A 21,261-nucleotide genomic window follows, 5' to 3' on the forward strand; every position below is an offset into this window, starting at 1 on the left:
ATGACGGCTCAGGCCAATGATGTCTGTTAGATTGTCAGTTGTTGTGCTTCTGTACAGTTAGGGTCACGTCTCTATTTCAGAATAATTAATATGCGGAAAACACTAAAAGTTGATTGTCTTCCAATATTCTAGCATAATTAAAAAACTTTGACTTTGTAAGTCCTAATGCCAGTATGATTCTTCATAACTCCTGCTTTGAAATACTGAACTTTAAAATTTACTTGATGAAAGATAATTTACAGTGGCACTCTGTCAGGATAATTCTGACTATAAGGTCACTCTATTAATCTGAATCCTTCTGAAATGTGCTGTGAATGAATGCTGATGCAACTCACTGTGGGAAAGCTGTTAATAAAATGAATCTCACATGCAACACATTCACAGAGGAAGAGGACACAAAGGGAGGACATGCAGAGGCTGTGTTAAAGTCAGAAATCCAAATCTTTAGTCAAAAACAGGCGGCGGTTACAAACAGGAAGACAAGCAGTCCATCAAACAGTCTACAGGGTCAAACATACAGAGAATTCAAACAGCAGTAAAAAAAATAACTGGACACTGAAAAACTTAAAGCAATGTGAGACACAATAAAAGGAAGCAGCGCAGTATATTCACTGAATTATCATCAATTACAAAAGAGAAAAAGAGAATAGGAGAAAAACAATGATTTCTACGAAAATAAACCTTGATGGAAACATACAGAATGTAAACTGTGTGAGTTTGGTGAACTTTGTTAGTAACAAATGAGAAAAAAAGAGAGAGACAAAAACTCAGTATTCGTTACATTACATTACATTAGAAAGCATCTAAACATTCTGGTCGTGGATTTTTACAGTCTTAGTTCCGCTCGCTGTCATCATTATAATCATCATGATCAATGGCGAGGTCCTGAGGTGGGTGGGGCTGTCTCTGGTGCTGTCACCATGAAGGAACAGCATCTGGCACGTGTTGCTGAAACATCTCAGTACACTGGTGTAGTTTCCTCTCCAGCTGTTTGACATTTGACACTTCAACATTAAGGGGAAGAAGAAGAAATAGTGTTAGGTCAGGTGACCATATGGTTTCTAAAGTAACTGACAGGGAGTAACCAGGCCGTTAGAAATGGATGGCAGAAGTGGCGCAGCTGCCCCTCTGTTGGTCTTCCTTGGTCTCTTGTATTCTGGGGGCCTCTGGATGTCTGGAATTTTGATCTCCTCCATACCTGCTTCATGCCCTGGTGGACGGGGCTGTGGCTCCCCACACCGTCTAGCACATAGGTGTCAAACTCTGGCCTGCAGCCTAATTACATTTGGCCCGCAAAGCCATACCAAATTACTATTAGAGCTGACCTCTAATAGCTAATATATATAGTTTAGTATTAAGCTTTGCTTGTTCCATATTCAGTTTTTCAGCAAAACTTGTTTGAGTCTATAAGAAAAGATTCATTCTCATGAATGGAGGAAGATTTTTTTTTTTATATTAATGTTAGCCCACGACTTTGTTCCAGTTTTGAATTTTGGCCCACTGTGTATTTGAGTTTGACACCCCTGCTCTAGCAGATCATTACATGAAGGAACCTTTTAAAAAGCACATCCATGCTCACAGGTGTACACACGGGTGCTCACACACACAAACTACACCCTTTTTGGCTCCTACCTCAAAGCACACTCTGCGCTGTCGATATTATGTGGTGCACAATAATGTTTAATATTTAGTATTTACTGTTATATTCACATATATCATCGTGATGTTGTTTATTGTATTGCTCTCTTTTTCTTCTGCTGTTTTTCTTTTTTCTTTCTCAACAGGTGATCTAGGTTATTGTATTGTATGTATTTTTTTTTGTCTGCTTATTTAGTTGTTTTTTGTTTTTTTGCTCTTTATTCCCGTCCCTCTTCTCCGCTGTTTTTCCCCCTCTTCCTTTCTCCCTTTTCTTTTCCTCATTCAAGTCTGTCCTGTATCTAGCAAGTGAAAATAAAAAATAAATAAAATAAACAATAAAAGGTATACCAAATAGACCATTACGGCAAGGCTGGGATGGTCAATTTGGTAAAGTAAATCCGTTGGGCATCTTTCTTCGCCTTTAGAGAATAATTCTGATGGCAAAAGAACCAAACGGGACAGGCAGAAAAAAAAAAGAAAAAAGAAAAGAAATGGATGGCATGTGTTTAGAGGTACTGTAGCTGTACTTACCAAAAGCAGAAGCACACAGATGACAGATCAGATGCTGAATGTTGCAGGAACATGCTCATGTGTGGTGGTCATTCAGTGCTGCTCCGGCAGGTTAGACAGTCCAAGACTGATATCCTGCCCATCTGAGAGTTTGAAAACACACATGCAAAGATTTATTTTGTATTACAGTCAAAGTTGGATGTTCATTTTTGTCCTTTAAAAATGTTTGTGTATTTGAAAGCACTAACATTTAAGGATGACTTGGATCGTCTCCTTTAAAGGGGAGACAAGTGTATCCACTGATCCACGTCACTTTACCTGGATGATGACTCCTCTCCCCCTCACTCAGAAACACTCCAAATATAACCAAGCAAATAAATAATATTGAAGATTTACTTACATCATTACAAAAACATCAAAAACATCTCCCTTTGATTCTATTTCTCCATTCCTGCTGAACATCAGGCAACAAATATCTCAATAAATCACAGTAAAATGTAAAGCACATGTTTTCTCTGCTTTGTCTAACCTCTGCAGAGCCTCTGTCAAGAAAAACACATCTGTAAGCATAAAACAAATATACATTTCATAACACGTCACTGGACAAACCTCGGTCAGTTGATTTCCTCTGTGCAGTGTAGACGAGCATCACCACCGTCTCTCCACACTGTCACCATCTGTGAGCACAAACTGCTGCTCTGCCAGCATGTAGGAAATCACATATCACACACACAGGGGTGAAGAAACATTAGAGCTCAACTTTATACTTTAGATCTAAACAGATCAAACTAGTTCTTAGCTTCAACAATCAGTGAACAGACAAACAATGATACCATACTGATTCTGTATGAATACAATATGGTATTTTCAATACAGGTGTCAAATTAATTTATTAAAACTAATACAGATATATGTATATCTTTTTTTTTGATAAATTAGTTTGCTAAATTATAAGAATATATATATATTTTTTTTCATTTAACAATTGCAACTGAAAGAAATTAAATATTGAACAAAAATATTTTGTCACATTCATGCACACATGTGGGTACCATTTAATCACACTTCTTCCTGAGCTTTGCTTCATCACAAGACCAAAGGTGGCATCCCGTGTCACGGTCATATCATCATCCAGAAGAAACATTTGAAGAAACATCATGGAGAAGAAACATTTACGTGCCTCCTGGTTTTGTTTTCTGATCCTGCAAAAAGACTGAGGACAACAAAGCCCAGAGAACACGAGATACACAACATCCAACATTCAGACTCAACAGCCTCCATAAATGAAGAGCACCAGGTTGGTTCAGTTATAGTAGATATGAGCATACTTCACATTACTGGGTATGAATAATAATCAAGAGACAAACTTTAAAGATGCAGAGCATGATGTCCCATCATCAGACTGTAAACAAACATCCACCAGGCTTCTTCGCTGGCAAAATTGATGATTCTCCTATCAGGGATCAGTAGAGTGTATTAACCTGAGGTATAAGCAGCAGTCACTGAAATATTACTGTTTCAGATAAGAAATCTAGCACATAAAAGGGAGGGTGGGAGGGATCTCTGCAAACTGACTTACCTCTGCAAGTGTGAAGCTCAACAAAAATCTGACTCTCCAGTCACAGACAAACAAAAAACTCCAGCTGGGAGATAGAAAACGCTGTCTGGGTCTTGCTGGATGTTGCTGGTCAGAGTCCACACATTAGCAGAGTGCTTCTTGGTTCCACTGACCCATATGGACAGTGACTGTGGAGAACTGTTCTGGAAAACAGAAAAGAGAATTAAAATAACAAAAAGCCAAAGAGGATTTCCACAAAGACTCTCTTGGAATCAGCAATCAAAAAATCACTGGTTCATATTTCAATTAAATATGAACAGGTTCCTTAAATGTACGTTCAGATCTGATTTAATTTAATTTCCTTCACACAGCACATTCGTCCAGGCTGACAGGTAAACATAGAATTAATCTCAGGTAAGATGACTCATAGTAGATATTCAGTAAGAAAGATTGCTAGCTCTAATATTATTACCACACAATCCAAGGACACACCAACAGCTCAGATTTCTAGAACTATTTAAACAAATGTCTTCTGAATATTCAATTCAGGTTCACAGTGGGAGGGTGGGGGGTGTCGTGGAATTTTTTTAATAAAGTCTGCAACACAGAAAGAGCTGTGATCAAGCTATTTATTACTGCGCACAGGAGAGCAAACACACATCAAACATCACAGTTCAGTCATGTCAGCTCTGCCACTTCACGTGTCTCGCTATGAAACCTAACAGATCAATGGTTATGCTGTTTTGTGCCCTTGGCGTTATCAGCACCTGTAAAGGGAGTTGTTTTCTCAAACTGCTGAAGTAAGTTCATCTAGTTTTAGAAACTTTCACTGAACAGTCTATAACAGTGTCACAACTAAGCATATGCATAAGTACTTAAATACTTTAAATGAGAATAACAGAAAATTTCTATTACAGGAGCTAGAGCCTGTCCCAGTAGTCATAGGTAGAGCACACCTGGACAGGTCACCAGTCTGTCAGAGGACTAACACAGATGCAGCCTGACTCAATCCTAAATGTTCAGCACACAGAGACCCAGAGGTGCCGTTTAAAGTTTAGTGTTAACTTGAGTCACTGATCATTTGCAGTATTACAGAGTCTGGCAGTCTTTGCATGATGTCCACGTCACTGTACGTTTCTAGCTGACTCTCAGGTGTGACAGGTGTGCCAGCAGGAAAGAGTAATAATAGCCTGCATCCTGAGGTTTTTCATGCAGGATTAAAGGAGCCAGGCTTTATTCACACAGCTAGGATTGTATTTTACACTGACCCTGGGTCAGTATAAGTATCATACAGTTTAAACGAAGCACTGAAACTTGCACATATTTATTACAGATGCACTGAAGCTAATCGAGATATTTGCTGTCAGTCTGTGGCTGCGACTAAACACTTTACTGGAAACTTTATTAACTAGTAACTTCATCAGTCATGACAGAAACTAATATTTCTGTGCTAACATCGTTTAAAATGTAACAGCTTTACTCCAATATAAGCTAACGTTTACACCGTAACTTTAAGCTAGCACCATAAAGACGGTAAAACACGTAATAACATCTACAAATGCATCTTAAAGCTGTTATATTAGCACTCGGTGTATTACTAACATAACCACATTAACATTATTGACACTCGCTGACTTTTAATAGTCATTCTATAAATGCTGTCCGTTTAAATGGTATTACCTGTAAACACTGCTGTATCCACCGGATTGCAGCCAGAGTGGATTCTGGAGTCTTCCCACGCTCCTGTTAGTGATCCTCCATCTGGATGGATGATAACAACCTTCTGAACAATCTAGCAGGGACTGATTTGTGCTAATAACGCCCATTGTATGGACTGATAACAGCCGAAGCGGGTGAATAAAGTCACCCAGTCGCTAGCTGTGCCATTACCCAGCATACACCAGCACAATATTAGGCACAGCACCACCATAGACATTTTCAGTGGTTTTGAATGCAGGACATGGTTATCTTACCTTGTAAAATGCATGACAATAAAACATCTAACCACCATAAAATGGTATTGTGTGTGTATGTATGTGCATGTGTGTGTGTGTGTGTGTGTGAGAGAGAGAGAGAAAGAGAGAGAAGGGGGGGGGGGGGGGGGGGGGGAGAGATCAAAGGCGTGCGTTTATGTTTTTTCTTGATCAAGAGTGTGCCTCCTCTCTCTTATTGGATGTATGGTATAGCATGTTTATTCAGGTGCACCTTTGAAGTCTATGAGAATACTTTGCAGCCTGGTCTGAGTGGTCATTTCTGCACAGACACAATGAAAGCGTGCACTCAGTTTAGAGGAGGCTGTTGCTGCAGTTTTGCACTCTCCACAAGGAGTGGAGATACTTCTGACAGCGAAGAAGAATTTTTGCCAGGCACCGAGGAGCTTTGCAGCTCATGTGAGGAGGAGGAGAAGGAGAAGGAGAAGGAGGAAGAAGAGCAGGAGGAAGAGACAAGACTGGAGGATGGCCAGTGGAGATCTAAAAATGGAGAAATCATGTGGCAACCCACACACGAAGAGGTCCTGCCATTTTTTCCTCCCCCCATTTTAACCCCAGGACCAACCCATTATGCAATTTGTATAGGATCAGCAGCCCTGTGAGAACTTTCCATCTTTTTTTTGCAGAGGACATTATGCAGCTAATCCTGCATTTCACCAACCTGCAGGGGCAACAGGTCAGTAAAAGACTGGAAGGACATAGATGAGGAGTTGCAGGCTTACATGGGGCTTGTGATGCTGGCTGGCCTGTACAGGTCTCAACATGAAATGACAACAAGCCTGTGAAATGGGGAGACAGGGCTCTTCTGTTTCCTGCTACCATGTCAAAAAAAAAAAAGATTTGAGCAAATTAATCGGGCAGTAAGATTCGATGATTGTCTCTCCCGTCCAGGTCGCTACAGGGGGGGACAAGGCTGTGGTTTCCTACATCCCCAAGCAAAGAAAAAAGGTTGTCTTATTGAGCACCAGGCACAGTGAGCTACAAGTCCAGGACTCTGGGAAGAGAAAGTCCCACATCATCCTGGATTATAACAAATGCAAAGGGACTGTGGATCATCTGGACCAGGTAAGCACAATTATAAGTCATTTATTTGCCAAATTGTTTACCGTTTCTCATTGTTATAACTGATAAAGTCAGATAATGTCATTATAATAGTTTTGATATGAGATGATAGTTTTAGACTATGATAGTTTTGATAGTTACAGTAAGGAGGGGGGGGGGGGGGGGGGGGTCCAGCTTGACGCCCACAGGCAGTTTTGTTTTGCAGGTTTGTGGCAACTACTCCTGACGTAGGGGGACAAGTAGATGGCCCATGTGTCTGTTCTACCACATGATCGAGGTAAGCTGCTATAATGCTTTCATTCAAGACAGCTGTAACTTTTGATAGAAGGCGCATATAAACATATTTATGGCTTTATCTTATAAAGTTCGATATCCCCGTGTTGAGCAAACAGGTTTTGCAGCTGTTTGATCTAAGATTTTCAAGTTATTCACAAAATGAATACCTATACTTTGTTTCGTGCGAGAACTCCATTCAAATGCATGTAATAGTCAGAAACACACTGTCTCATCAAAATAAAGCCTTTTTGGACAACTTCATGAAGCTAGCTGTAACATTTGATAGGAGACTCAGATATGCGTATTGGCTTTATCTTATAGAATTCAATATCCCCGTGTTGAGCAAACAGTTTTAAAGATATATGTGAGCTAAGATTTTCAAGTTATTCACATAGTGAAAACCTATACTTTGTTTCGGTCGAGTTCCCCATTCAAATGCATGTAACAGTGAGAAACGCACTGTCTTGGCGAAAGAAAGCGTTTTTGTACAACTTCATATAAATAGCTGTAACTTTTGATAGAAGACTCAGATACACATGCTTAGGGGTTTATCTTATAGAACTCAAGGTCCCCGTGCTGGGCAAACATGTTTTGCAGCTGTTTGAGCTAAGATTTCCAAGTTATTCACATAATGAAAACCTATACTTTGTTTCGGTCGAGTTCCCCATTCAAATGCATGTAACAGTGAGAAACGCACTGTCTTGGCGAAAGAAAGCGTTTTTGTACAACTTCATATAAATAGCTGTAACTTTTGATAGAAGACTCAGACAAACATGTTTATGGCTTTATCCTATAGAACTCAAGGTCCCCGTGCTGGGAAAACAGGTTTTGCAGCTGCTTGAGCTAAGATTTCCAAGTTATTCACATAATGAAAACCTATACTTTGTTTCGGTCGAGTTCCCCATTCAAATGCATGTAACAGTGAGAAACGCACTGTCTTGGCGAAAGAAAGCGTTTTTGTACAACTTCATATAAATAGCTGTAACTTTTGATAGAAGACTCAGATACACATGTTTATGGCTTTATCTTATAGAACTCAAGGTCCCCGTGCTGGGCAAACAGGTTTTTGCAGCTGTTTGAGGTAAGATTTCCAAGTTATTCACATAATGAAAACCTATACTTTGTTTCGGTCGAGTTCCCCATTCAAATGCATGTAACAGTGAGAAACGCACTGTCTTGGGGAGAGAAAGCGTTTTTGTACAACTTCATATAAATAGCTGTTACTTTTGATAGAAGACTCAGATACACATGTTTATGGCTTTATCTTATAGAACTCAAGGTCCCCGTGCTGGGCAAACAGGTTTTTGCAGCTGTTTGAGCTAAGATTTCCAAATTATTCACATAATGAAAACCTATACTTTGTTTCGGTCGAGTTCCCCATTCAAATGCATGTAACAGTGAGAAACGCACTGTCTTGGCGAAAGAAAGCGTTTTTGTACAACTTCATATAAATAGCTGTTACTTTTGATAGAAGACTCAGATACACATATTTATGGCTTTATCTTATAGAATTCAATATCCCCGTATTGAGCAAACAGTTTTTGCAGCTGTTTGAGCTAAGATTTCCAAATTATTCACATAATGAAAACCTATACTTTGTTTCGGTCGAGTTCCCCATTCAAATGCATGTAACAGTGAGAAACGCACTGTCTTGGCGAAAGAAAGCGTTTTTGTACAACTTCATATAAATAGCTGTTACTTTTGATAGAAGACTCAGATACACATGCTTAGGGCTTTATCTTATAGAACTCAAGGTCCCCGTGCTGGGCAAACATGTTTTGCAGCTGTTTGAGCTAAGATTTCCAAGTTATTCACATAATGAAAACCTATACTTTGTTTCGGTCGAGTTCCCCATTCAAATGCATGTAACAGTGAGAAACGCACTGTCTTGGCGAAAGAAAGCGTTTTTGTACAACTTCATATAAATAGCTGTAACTTTTGATAGAAGACTCAGACAAACATGTTTATGGCTTTATCCTATAGAACTCAAGGTCCCCGTGCTGGGAAAACAGGTTTTGCAGCTGCTTGAGCTAAGATTTCCAAGTTATTCACATAATGAAAACCTATACTTTGTTTCGGTCGAGTTCCCCATTCAAATGCATGTAACAGTGAGAAACGCACTGTCTTGGCGAAAGAAAGCGTTTTTGTACAACTTCATATAAATAGCTGTAACTTTTGATAGAAGACTCAGATACACATGTTTATGGCTTTATCTTATAGAACTCAAGGTCCCCGTGCTGGGAAAACAGGTGTTGCAGCTGTTTGAGCTAAGATTTCCAAGTTATTCACATAATGAAAACCTATACTTTGTTTCGGTCGAGTTCCCCATTCAAATGCATGTAACAGTGAGAAACGCACTGTCTTGGGGAGAGAAAGCGTTTTTGTACAACTTCATATAAATAGCTGTTACTTTTGATAGAAGACTCAGATACACATGTTTATGGCTTTATCTTATAGAACTCAAGGTCCCCGTGCTGGGAAAACAGGTGTTGCAGCTGTTTGAGCTAAGATTTCCAAATTATTCACATAATGAAAACCTATACTTTGTTTCGGTCGAGTTCCCCATTCAAATGCATGTAACAGTGAGAAACGCACTGTCTTGGCGAAAGAAAGCGTTTTTGTACAACTTCATATAAATAGTTGTAACTTTTGGTAGAAGACTCAGACAAACATGTTTTTGGCTTTATCTTATAGAACTCAAGGTCCCCGTGCTGGGAAAACAGGTGTTTGAGCTAAGATTTCCAAGTTATTCACATAATGAAAACCTATACTTTGTTTCGGTCGAGTTCCCCATTCAAATGCATGTAACAGTGAGAAACGCACTGTCTTGGGGAGAGAAAGCGTTTTTGTACAACTTCATATAAATAGCTGTTACTTTTGATAGAAGACTCAGATACACATGTTTATGGCTTTATCTTATAGAACTCAAGGTCCCCGTGCTGGGAAAACAGGTGTTGCAGCTGTTTGAGCTAAGATTTCCAAATTATTCACATAATGAAAACCTATACTTTGTTTCGGTCGAGTTCCCCATTCAAATGCATGTAACAGTGAGAAACGCACTGTCTTGGCGAAAGAAAGCGTTTTTGTACAACTTCATATAAATAGCTGTTACTTTTGATAGAAGACTCAGATACACATATTTATGGCTTTATCTTATAGAATTCAATATCCCCGTATTGAGCAAACAGTTTTTGCAGCTGTTTGAGCTAAGATTTCCAAATTATTCACATAATGAAAACCTATACTTTGTTTCGGTCGAGTTCCCCATTCAAATGCATGTAACAGTGAGAAACGCACTGTCTTGGCGAAAGAAAGCGTTTTTGTACAACTTCATATAAATAGCTGTTACTTTTGATAGAAGACTCAGATACACATGCTTAGGGCTTTATCTTATAGAACTCAAGGTCCCCGTGCTGGGCAAACATGTTTTGCAGCTGTTTGAGCTAAGATTTCCAAGTTATTCACATAATGAAAACCTATACTTTGTTTCGGTCGAGTTCCCCATTCAAATGCATGTAACAGTGAGAAACGCACTGTCTTGGCGAAAGAAAGCGTTTTTGTACAACTTCATATAAATAGCTGTAACTTTTGACAGAAGACTCAGACAAACATGTTTATGGCTTTATCCTATAGAACTCAAGGTCCCCGTGCTGGGAAAACAGGTTTTGCAGCTGCTTGAGCTAAGATTTCCAAGTTATTCACATAATGAAAACCTATACTTTGTTTCGGTCGAGTTCCCCATTCAAATGCATGTAACAGTGAGAAACGCACTGTCTTGGCGAAAGAAAGCGTTTTTGTACAACTTCATATAAATAGCTGTTACTTTTGATAGAAGACTCAGATACACATGTTTATGGCTTTATCTTATAGAACTCAAGGTCCCCATGCTGGGAAAACATGTTTTGAAGCTGTTTGAGCTAAGATTTCCAAGTTATTCACATAATGGAAACCTATACTTTGTTTCGGTCGAGTTCCCCATTCAAATGCATGTAACAGTGAGAAACGCAGTCTTGGCGAAAGAAAGCGTTTTTGTACAACTTCATATAAATAGCTGTTACTTTTGATAGAAGACTCAGATACACATGTTTATGGCTTTATCTTATAGAACTCAAGGTCCCCGTGCTGGGAAAACAGGTGTTTGAGCTAAGATTTCCAAGTTATTCACATAATGAAAACCTATACTTTGTTTCGGTCGAGTTCCCCATTCAAATGCATGTAACAGTGAGAAACGCACTGTCTTGGCGAAAGAAAGCGTTTTTGTACAACTTCATATAAATAGCTGTAACTTTTGATAGAAGACTCAGACAAACATGTTTATGGCTTTATCCTATAGAACTCAAGGTCCCCGTGCTGGGGAAACAGGTGTTGCAGCTGCTTGAGCTAAGATTTCCAAGTTATTCACGTAATGAAAACCTATACTTTGTTTCGGTCGAGTTCCCCATTCAAATGCATGTAACAGTGAGAAACGCACTGTCTTGGCGAAAGAAAGCGTTTTTGTACAACTTCATATAAATAGCTGTTACTTTTGATAGAAGACTCAGATACACATGTTTATGGCTTTATCTTATAGAACTCAAGGTCCCCGTGCTGGGCAAACAGGTTTTGCAGCTGTTTGAGCTAAGATTTCCAAGTTATTCACATAATGAAAACCTATACTTTGTTTCGGTCGAGTTCCCCATTCAAATGCATGTAACCGTGAGAAACGCACTGTCTTGGCGAAAGAAAGCGTTTTTGTACAACTTCATATAAATAGTTGTAACTTTTGGTAGAAGACTCAGACAAACATGTTTATGGCTTTATCTTATAGAACTCAAGGTCCCCGTGCTGGGAAAACAGGTGTTTGAGCTAAGATTTCCAAGTTATTCACATAATGAAAACCTATACTTTGTTTCGGTCGAGTTCCCCATTCAAATGCATGTAACAGTGAGAAACGCACTGTCTTGGCGAAAGAAAGCGTTTTTGTACAACTTCATATAAATAGCTGTAACTTTTGATAGAAGACTCAGACAAACATGTTTATGGCTTTATCCTATAGAACTCAAGGTCCCCGTGCTGGGGAAACAGGTTTTGCAGCTGCTTGAGCTAAGATTTCCAAGTTATTCACGTAATGAAAACCTATACTTTGTTTCGGTCGAGTTCCCCATTCAAATGCATGTAACAGTGAGAAACGCACTGTCTTGGCGAAAGAAAGCGTTTTTGTACAACTTCATATAAATAGCTGTAACTTTTGATAGAAGACTCAGATACACATGTTTATGGCTTTATCTTATAGAACTCAAGGTCCCCGTGCTGGGCAAACAGGTTTTTGCAGCTGTTTGAGCTAAGATTTCCAAGTTATTCACATAATGAAAACCTATACTTTGTTTCGGTCGAGTTCCCCATTCAAATGCATGTAACAGTGAGAAACGCACTGTCTTGGGGAGAGAAAGCGTTTTTGTACAACTTCATATAAATAGCTGTTACTTTTGATAGAAGACTCAGATACACATGTTTATGGCTTTATCTTATAGAACTCAAGGTCCCCGTGCTGGGCAAACAGGTTTTGCAGCTGTGTGAGCTAAGATTTCCAAGTTATTCACATAATGAAAACCTATACTTTGTTTCGGTCGAGTTCCCCATTCAAATGCATGTAACAGTGAGAAACGCACTGTCTTGGCGAAAGAAAGCGTTTTTGTACAACTTCATATAAATAGTTGTAACTTTTGGTAGAAGACTCAGACAAACATGTTTATGGCTTTATCTTATAGAACTCAAGGTCCCCGTGCTGGGAAAACAGGTGTTTGAGCTAAGATTTCCAAGTTATTCACATAATGAAAACCTATACTTTGTTTCGGTCGAGTTCCCCATTCAAATGCATGTAACAGTGAGAAACGCACTGTCTTGGCGAAAGAAAGCGTTTTTGTACAACTTCATATAAATAGCTGTTACTTTTGATAGAAGACTCAGATACACATATTTATGGCTTTATCTTATAGAATTCAATATCCCCGTATTGAGCAAACAGTTTTTGCAGCTGTTTGAGCTAAGATTTCCAAGTTATTCACATAATGAAAACCTATACTTTGTTTCGGTCGAGTTCCCCATTCAAATGCATGTAACAGTGAGAAACGCACTGTCTTGGCGAAAGAAAGCGTTTTTGTACAACTTCATATAAATAGCTGTTACTTTTGATAGAAGACTCAGATACACATGCTTAGGGCTTTATCTTATAGAACTCAAGGTCCCCGTGCTGGGCAAACATGTTTTGCAGCTGTTTGAGCTAAGATTTCCAAGTTATTCACATAATGAAAACCTATACTTTGTTTCGGTCGAGTTCCCCATTCAAATGCATGTAACAGTGAGAAACGCACTGTCTTGGCGAAAGAAAGCGTTTTTGTACAACTTCATATAAATAGCTGTTACTTTTGATAGAAGACTCAGATACACATGTTTATGGCTTTATCTTATAGAACTCAAGGTCCCCGTGCTGGGAAAACATGTTTTGAAGCTGTTTGAGCTAAGATTTCCAAGTTATTCACATAATGGAAACCTATACTTTGTTTCGGTCGAGTTCCCCATTCAAATGCATGTAACAGTGAGAAACGCAGTCTTGGCGAAAGAAAGCGTTTTTGTACAACTTCATATAAATAGCTGTTACTTTTGATAGAAGACTCAGATACACATGTTTATGGCTTTATCTTATAGAACTCAAGGTCCCCGTGCTGGGAAAACAGGTTTTGCAGCTGTTTGAGCTAAGATTTCCAAGTTATTCACATAATGAAAACCTATACTTTGTTTCGGTCGAGTTCCCCATTCAAATGCATGTAACAGTGAGAAACGCACTGTATTGGCGAAAGAAAGCATTTTTGTACAACTTCATATAAATAGCTATAACTTTTGATAGGAAACTCAGATATGCGTATTCATGGCTTTATCTTATAGAACTCAAGGTCTCCGTGCTGGGAAAACAGGTTTTGCAGCTGCTTGAGCTAAGATTTCCAAATTATTCACATAATGAAAACCTATACTTTGTTTCGGTCGAGTTCCCCATTCAAATGCATGTAATAGTGAGAAACGCACTGTCTTGGCGAAAGAAAGCGTTTTTGTACAACTTCATATAGATAGCTGTAACTTTTGATAGAAGACTCAGATACACATGCTTAGGGGTTTATCTTATAGAACTCAAGGTCCCCGTGCTGGGCAAACAGGTTTTGCAGCTGTTTGAGCTAAGATTTCCAAATTATTCACATAATGAAAACCTATACTTTGTTTCGGTCGAGTTCCCCATTCAAATGCATGTAATAGTGAGAAACGCACTGTCTTGGCGAAAGAAAGCGTTTTTGTACAACTTCATATAGAACTCAAGGTCCCCGTGCTGAGAAAACAGGTTTTGCAGCTGTTTGAGCTAAGATTTCTAAGTTATTCACATAATGAAAACCTATACTTTGTTTCGGTCGAGTTCCCCATTCAAATGCATGTAACAGTGAGAAACGCACTGTATTGGCGAAAGAAAGCGTTTTTGTACAACTTCATATAAATAGCTGTAACTTTTGATAGGAAACTCAGATATGCGTATTCATGGCTTTATCTTATAGAACTCAAGGTCTCCGTGCTGGAAAAACGGGTTTTGCAGCTGCTTGAGCTAAGATTTCCAAATTATTCACATAATGAAAACCTATACTTTGTTTCGGTCGAGTTCCCCATTCAAATGCATGTAACAGTGAGAAACGCACTTTCTTGGCGAAAGAAAGCGTTTTTGTACAACTTCATATAAATAGCTGTAACTTTTAATAGAAGACTCAGATACACATGCTTAGGGCTTTATCTTATAGAACTCAAGGTCCCCGTGCTGGGAAAACAGGTTTTGCAGCTGTTTGAGCTAAGATTTCCAAGTTATTCACATAATGAAAACCTATACTTTGTTTCGGTCGAGTTCCCCATTCAAATGCATGTAACAGTGAGAAACGCACTGTCTTGGCGAAAGAAAGCGTTTTTGTACAACTTCATATAAATAGCTGTTACTTTTGATAGAAGACTCAGATACACATGTTTATGGCTTTATCTTATAGAACTCAAGCTCCCCGTGCTGGGAAAACAGGTGTTGCAGCTGTTTGAGCTAAGATTTCCAAGTTATTCACATAATGAAAACCTATACTTTGTTTCGGTCGAGTTCCCCATTCAAATGCATGTAACAGTGAGAAACGCACTGTCTTGGCGAAAGAAAGCGTTTTTGTACAACTTCATATAAATAGTTGTAACTTTTGGTAGAAGACTCAGACAAACATGTTTATGGCTTTATCTTATAGAACTCAAGGTCCCCGTGCTGGGAAAACAGGTGTTTGAGCTAAGATTTCCAAGTTATTCACATAATGAAAACCTATACTTTGTTTCGGTCGAGTTCCCCATTCAAATGCATGTAACAGTGAGAAACGCACTGTCTTGGCGAAAGAAAGCGTTTTTGTACAACTTCATATAAATAGCTGTTACTTTTGATAGAAGACTCAGATACACATGCTTAGGGCTTTATCTTATAGAACTCAAGGTCCCCGTGCTGGGCAAACATGTTTTGCAGCTGTTTGAGCTAAGATTTCCAAGTTATTCACATAATGAAAACCTATACTTTGTTTCGGTCGAGTTCCCCATTCAAATGCATGTAACAGTGAGAAACGCACTGTCTTGGCGAAAGAAAGCGTTTTTGTACAACTTCATATAAATAGCTGTAACTTTTGATAGAAGACTCAGACAAACATGTTTATGGCTTTATCCTATAGAACTCAAGGTCCCCGTGCTGGGAAAACAGGTTTTGCAGCTGCTTGAGCTAAGATTTCCAAGTTATTCACGTAATGAAAACCTATACTTTGTTTCGGTCGAGTTCCCCATTCAAATGCATGTAACAGTGAAAAACGCACTGTCTTGGCGAAAGAAAGCGTTTTTGTACAACTTCATATAAATAGCTGTAACTTTTGATAGAAGACTCAGATACACATGTTTATGGCTTTATCTTATAGAACTCAAGGTCCCCGTGCTGGGCAAACAGGTTTTTGCAGCTGTTTGAGCTAAGATTTCCAAATTATTCACATAATGAAAACCTATACTTTGTTTCGGTCGAGTTCCCCATTCAAATGCATGTAACAGTGAGAAACGCACTGTCTTGGCGAAAGAAAGCGTTTTTGTACAACTTCATATAAATAGCTGTTACTTTTGATAGAAGACTCAGATACACATATTTATGGCTTTATCTTATAGAATTCAATATCCCCGTATTGAGCAAACAGTTTTTGCAGCTGTTTGAGCTAAGATTTCCAAATTATTCACATAATGAAAACCTATACTTTGTTTCGGTCGAGTTCCCCATTCAAATGCATGTAACAGTGAGAAACGCACTGTCTTGGCGAAAGAAAGCGTTTTTGTACAACTTCATATAAATAGCTGTTACTTTTGATAGAAGACTCAGATACACATGCTTAGGGCTTTATCTTATAGAACTCAAGGTCCCCGTGCTGGGCAAACATGTTTTGCAGCTGTTTGAGCTAAGATTTCCAAGTTATTCACATAATGAAAACCTATACTTTGTTTCGGTCGAGTTCCCCATTCAAATGCATGTAACAGTGAGAAACGCACTGTCTTGGCGAAAGAAAGCGTTTTTGTACAACTTCATATAAATAGCTGTAACTTTTGATAGAAGACTCAGACAAACATGTTTATGGCTTTATCCTATAGAACTCAAGGTCCCCGTGCTGGGAAAACAGGTTTTGCAGCTGCTTGAGCTAAGATTTCCAAGTTATTCACATAATGAAAACCTATACTTTGTTTCGGTCGAGTTCCCCATTCAAATGCATGTAACAGTGAGAAACGCACTGTCTTGGCGAAAGAAAGCGTTTTTGTACAACTTCATATAAATAGCTGTAACTTTTGATAGAAGACTCAGATACACATGTTTATGGCTTTATCTTATAGAACTCAAGGTCCCCGTGCTGGGAAAACAGGTGTTGCAGCTGTTTGAGCTAAGATTTCCAAGTTATTCACATAATGAAAACCTATACTTTGTTTCGGTCGAGTTCCCCATTCAAATGCATGTAACAGTGAGAAACGCACTGTCTTGGGGAGAGAAAGCGTTTTTGTACAACTTCATATAAATAGCTGTTACTTTTGATAGAAGACTCAGATACACATGTTTATGGCTTTATCTTATAGAACTCAAGGTCCCCGTGCTGGGAAAACAGGTGTTGCAGCTGTTTGAGCTAAGATTTCCAAATTATTCACATAATGAAAACCTATACTTTGTTTCGGTCGAGTTCCCCATTCAAATGCATGTAACAGTGAGAAACGCACTGTCTTGGCGAAAGAAAGCGTTTTTGTACAACTTCATATAAATAGTTGTAACTTTTGGTAGAAGACTCAGAGAAACATGTTTTTGGCTTTATCTTATAGAACTCAAGGTCCCCGTGCTGGGAAAACAGGTGTTTGAGCTAAGATTTCCAAGTTATTCACATAATGAAAACCTATACTTTGTTTCGGTCGAGTTCCCCATTCAAATGCATGTAACAGTGAGAAACGCACTGTCTTGGGGAGAGAAAGCGTTTTTGTACAACTTCATATAAATAGCTGTTACTTTTGATAGAAGACTCAGATACACATGTTTATGGCTTTATCTTATAGAACTCAAGGTCCCCGTGCTGGGAAAACAGGTGTTGCAGCTGTTTGAGCTAAGATTTCCAAATTATTCACATAATGAAAATCTATACTTTGTTTCGGTCGAGTTCCCCATTCAAATGCATGTAACAGTGAGAAACGCACTGTCTTGGCGAAAGAAAGCGTTTTTGTACAACTTCATATAAATAGCTGTTACTTTTGATAGAAGACTCAGATACACATATTTATGGCTTTATCTTATAGAATTCAATATCCCCGTATTGAGCAAACAGTTTTTGCAGCTGTTTGAGCTAAGATTTCCAAATTATTCACATAATGAAAACCTATACTTTGTTTCGGTCGAGTTCCCCATTCAAATGCATGTAACAGTGAGAAACGCACTGTCTTGGCGAAAGAAAGCGTTTTTGTACAACTTCATATAAATAGCTGTTACTTTTGATAGAAGACTCAGATACACATGCTTAGGGCTTTATCTTATAGAACTCAAGGTCCCCGTGCTGGGCAAACATGTTTTGCAGCTGTTTGAGCTAAGATTTCCAAGTTATTCACATAATGAAAACCTATACTTTGTTTCGGTCGAGTTCCCCATTCAAATGCATGTAACAGTGAGAAACGCACTGTCTTGGCGAAAGAAAGCGTTTTTGTACAACTTCATATAAATAGCTGTTACTTTTGATAGAAGACTCAGATACACATGTTTATGGCTTTATCTTATAGAACTCAAGGTCCCCGTGCTGGGAAAACATGTTTTGAAGCTGTTTGAGCTAAGATTTCCAAGTTATTCACATAATGGAAACCTATACTTTGTTTCGGTCGAGTTCCCCATTCAAATGCATGTAACAGTGAGAAACGCAGTCTTGGCGAAAGAAAGCGTTTTTGTACAACTTCATATAAATAGCTGTTACTTTTGATAGAAGACTCAGATACACATGTTTATGGCTTTATCTTATAGAACTCAAGGTCCCCGTGCTGGGAAAACAGGTGTTTGAGCTAAGATTTCCAAGTTATTCACATAATGAAAACCTATACTTTGTTTCGGTCGAGTTCCCCATTCAAATGCATGTAACAGTGAGAAACGCACTGTCTTGGCGAAAGAAAGCGTTTTTGTACAACTTCATATAAATAGCTGTAACTTTTGATAGAAGACTCAGACAAACATGTTTATGGCTTTATCCTATAGAACTCAAGGTCCCCGTGCTGGGGAAACAGGTTTTGCAGCTGCTTGAGCTAAGATTTCCAAGTTATTCACGTAATGAAAACCTATACTTTGTTTCGGTCGAGTTCCCCATTCAAATGCATGTAACAGTGAGAAACGCACTGTCTTGGCGAAAGAAAGCGTTTTTGTACAACTTCATATAAATAGCTGTAACTTTTGATAGAAGACTCAGATACACATGTTTATGGCTTTATCTTTTAGAACTCAAGGTCCCCGTGCTGGGCAAACAGGTTTTTGCAGCTGTTTGAGCTAAGATTTCCAAGTTATTCACATAATGAAAACCTATACTTTGTTTCGGTCGAGTTCCCCATTCAAATGCATGTAACAGTGAGAAACGCACTGTCTTGGGGAGAGAAAGCGTTTTTGTACAACTTCATATAAATAGCTGTTACTTTTGATAGAAGACTCAGATACACATGTTTATGGCTTTATCTTATAGAACTCAAGGTCCCCGTGCTGGGAAAACAGGTGTTGCAGCTGTTTGAGCTAAGATTTCCAAATTATTCACATAATGAAAACCTATACTTTGTTTCGGTCGAGTTCCCCATTCAAATGCATGTAACAGTGAGAAACGCACTGTCTTGGCGAAAGAAAGCGTTTTTGTACAACTTCATATAAATAGCTGTTACTTTTGATAGAAGACTCAGATACACATGCTTAGGGCTTTATCTTATAGAACTCAAGGTCCCCGTGCTGGGCAAACAGGTTTTGCAGCTGTTTGAGCTAAGATTTCCAAGTTATTCACATAATGAAAACCTATACTTTGTTTCGGTTGAGTTCCCCATTCAAATGCATGTAACCGTGAGAAACGCACTGTCTTGGCGAAAGAAAGCGTTTTTGTACAACTTCATATAAATAGTTGTAACTTTTGGTAGAAGACTCAGACAAACATGTTTATGGCTTTATCTTATAGAACTCAAGGTCCCCGTGCTGGGAAAACAGGTGTTTGAGCTAAGATTTCCAAGTTATTCACATAATGAAAACCTATACTTTGTTTCGGTCGAGTTCCCCATTCAAATGCATGTAACAGTGAGAAACGCACTGTCTTGGCGAAAGAAAGCGTTTTTGTACAACTTCATATAAATAGCTGTAACTTTTGATAGAAGACTCAGACAAACATGTTTATGGCTTTATCCTATAGAACTCAAGGTCCCCGTGCTGGGGAAACAGGTTTTGCAGCTGCTTGAGCTAAGATTTCCAAGTTATTCACGTAATGAAAACCTATACTTTGTTTCGGTCGAGTTCCCCATTCAAATGCATGTAACAGTGAGAAACGCACTGTCTTGGCGAAAGAAAGCGTTTTTGTACAACTTCATATAAATAGCTGTAACTTTTGATAGAAGACTCAGATACACATGTTTATGGCTTTATCTTATAGAACTCAAGGTCCCCGTGCTGGGCAAACAGGTTTTTGCAGCTGTTTGAGCTAAGATTTCCAAGTTATTCACATAATGAAAACCTATACTTTGTTTCGGTCGAGTTCCCCATTCAAATGCATGTAACAGTGAGAAACGCACTGTCTTGGGGAGAGAAAGCGTTTTTGTACAACTTCATATAAATAGCTGTTACTTTTGATAGAAGACTCAGATACACATGTTTATGGCTTTATCTTATAGAACTCAAGGTCCCCGTGCTGGGAAAACAGGTGTTGCAGCTGTTTGAGCTAAGATTTCCAAATTATTCACATAATGAAAACCTATACTTTGTTTCGGTCGAGTTCCCCATTCAAATGCATGTAACAGTGAGAAACGCACTGTCTTGGCGAAAGAAAGCGTTTTTGTACAACTTCATATAAATAGCTGTTACTTTTGATAGAAGACTCAGATACACATGCTTAGGGCTTTATCTTATAGAACTCAAGGTCCCCGTGCTGGGCAAACAGGTTTTGCAGCTGTGTGAGCTAAGATTTCCAAGTTATTCACATAATGAAAACCTATACTTTGTTTCGGTCGAGTTCCCCATTCAAATGCATGTAACCGTGAGAAACGCACTGTCTTGGCGAAAGAAAGCGTTTTTGTACAACTTCATATAAATAGTTGTAACTTTTGGTAGAAGACTCAGACAAACATGTTTATGGCTTTATCTTATAGAACTCAAGGTCCCCGTGCTGGGAAAACAGGTGTTTGAGCTAAGATTTCCAAGTTATTCACATAATGAAAACCTATACTTTGTTTCGGTCGAGTTCCCCATTCAAATGCATGTAACAGTGAGAAACGCACTGTCTTGGCGAAAGAAAGCGTTTTTGTACAACTTCATATAAATAGTTGTAACTTTTGGTAGAAGACTCAGACAAACATGTTTATGGCTTTATCTTATAGAACTCAAGGTCCCCGTGCTGGGAAAACAGGTGTTTGAGCTAAGATTTCCAAGTTATTCAC

General features: G+C 38.7%; 2 long non-coding RNA genes across 5 annotated transcripts in view; both read right to left on the bottom strand.

Annotated features, from left to right (window-relative positions):
- Nucleotides 1-422: 422 nt before the first annotated feature.
- LOC106674686 (uncharacterized) lies at nucleotides 423-2,506 on the bottom strand. Its single transcript, XR_003025062.2, has 3 exons — nucleotides 2,397-2,506; nucleotides 2,170-2,291; nucleotides 423-1,004 (listed from the first exon to the last, which is right to left on the bottom strand). It is a non-coding gene; the product is annotated as an uncharacterized LOC106674686 (long non-coding RNA).
- A 245-nt stretch (nucleotides 2,507-2,751) lies between these two features.
- The window catches only part of LOC143422018 (uncharacterized), a 182,102-nt gene continuing 163,592 nt past the window's right edge, over nucleotides 2,752-21,261 (bottom strand). Inside the window, exons 2-5 of one of the 4 annotated variants that reach the window (XR_013101616.1) lie at nucleotides 5,387-5,467; nucleotides 3,728-3,909; nucleotides 3,201-3,601; nucleotides 2,752-2,846 (exon numbers count right to left, since the gene is read on the bottom strand). This is a non-coding gene — a long non-coding RNA (uncharacterized LOC143422018). Of the gene's footprint in view, nucleotides 2,847-3,200; nucleotides 3,630-3,727; nucleotides 3,910-5,386; nucleotides 5,647-21,261 lie in introns of those variants that run through there. The other 3 variants (XR_013101617.1, XR_013101615.1, XR_013101614.1) reach the window with 3 other exon arrangements.

The sequence above is a fragment of the Maylandia zebra genome, linkage group LG14 (genome assembly GCF_041146795.1).
Source record: "Maylandia zebra isolate NMK-2024a linkage group LG14, Mzebra_GT3a, whole genome shotgun sequence".
Taxonomy (NCBI): domain Eukaryota; kingdom Metazoa; phylum Chordata; class Actinopteri; order Cichliformes; family Cichlidae; genus Maylandia; species Maylandia zebra.